Here is a 1,692-nt window from a genome sequence, read left to right as displayed (position 1 = left end):
ACTGGGCTGGACTGGGCTGTACTGGGCTGGACTGGGCTGGACTGGGCTGGACTGGGCTGTACTGGGATGGACTGGGATGGACTGGGATGGACTGGGATGGACTGGGCAGCAGAGAGCGGCACTGGGCTCTGATCGCCCGCTACCTGCACAAGGAGTGACAGAGGGGCTGCAGCGACTGCAGGTGGGGACAGCGGGGACAGTGAGGTGGCACAGGGTGGCACTGGGGTGACACTGCAAGACACCAAGAGGTACCAATGGGTGCCACCAGGCACGGGTGGGTGACACTGGGTGACACTGGGTGACACTGCAGGACATCAAGAGGTGCCAGTGGGTGCCACCAGGCACAGGTGGCTGGCACTGGGTGGCACAGGGCACTGAGGGACACCAAGAGGTACCACCAGGCACGGGTGGGTGACACTGGGTGGCACTGGGTGACACTGGGTGACACTGAGGGACACCAAGAGGTGCCAGCAGTCACGGATAGATGACACTGGGTGGCACTGGGTGACACCGGGTGACATGGGGGGACACTGAGGGACACGGGGGTGACACAGAAGGATACGGAGGGGCACCAAGGGGTGCCACCAGACACGGGTAGGTGACACTGGCTGGCACTGGGTGACACTGGGTGACACTGAAGGACACCAAGAGGTGCCAGCAGTCACGGGTAGGTGACACTGGGTGACAATGGGTGACACTGGGTGACACTGAAGGACACCAAGAGGTGCCAGCAGTCACGGGCAGGTGACACTGGGTGACACTGGGTGACACTGAAGGACACTGGGCGACACTGAGGGACACCAAGAGGTGCCACCAGGCACGGGTAGGTGACGCTGTGTGACACTGTGTGACACTGCCACCAAGAGCTACCAACGAGCGCCACCAGCAGCACCGAGACGGGCGACAAAACCCTCGTGGGGTGTCCCCAGGTGCCACCGCTCACTTCGACCCCGTGTGACAGAGCTGTCCCCACAAAACCCCCGTGGGGTGTCCCCAGGTGCCACCGCTGATTCCGACCCCGTGTGACAGAGCTGTCCCCGCTTGTCCCCGTGGGGTGTCCCCAGGTGCCACCACTGATTCCGACCCCGTGTGACAGAGCTGTCCCCACAAAACCCCCGTGGGGTGTCCCCAGGTGCCACCACTCACTCTGAGCCCGTGTGACCCCGCTTGTCCCCGTGGGGTGTCCCCAGGTGCCACCCCTCACTCCAACCCCGTGTGACAGAACTGTCCCCGCTTGTCCCCGTGGGGTGTCGCCGGGTGCCACCCCTCACTCCGACCCCGTGTGACAGAGCTGTCCCCGCTTGTCCCCGCAGGAGCAGCACGGGTGGCACCATGCCCCGGGGCTGTGCCACCTGCGGCCACCACTCGTACTCCCCCCACGGCATCAGCTACATGCAGTGCCAGCAGTGCCAGCACGGCGACAGCGACGAGAGAGCGGCAGCGCTGCTCTGCAACGAGGGCATCCGCCACCAGGTCACCTGTCCCGGCCTGTGACACCGCCACGGGGTCACCTGTCCCCCGCCTGTGACACCGCCACGGCGACAGCGACAGCGACAGCGACACACACAGAGAGAGAGCAACGCAAAGTGATGGAAGGAGCGGCTCCTGCTGCTCGAAACTGCATAAAACTGATCAAAATCGCTCGAAATCTGATGATATTCCACAGAAAAAATTCTCTAAGTGCCATAAAAA

This window comes from Parus major, unplaced genomic scaffold, assembly GCF_001522545.3.
Source record: "Parus major isolate Abel unplaced genomic scaffold, Parus_major1.1 Scaffold592, whole genome shotgun sequence".
Lineage (NCBI taxonomy): Eukaryota > Metazoa > Chordata > Aves > Passeriformes > Paridae > Parus > Parus major.
The sequence above is the reverse complement of the archived record's forward strand: the minus strand, read 5'-3'. Positions refer to the sequence as shown.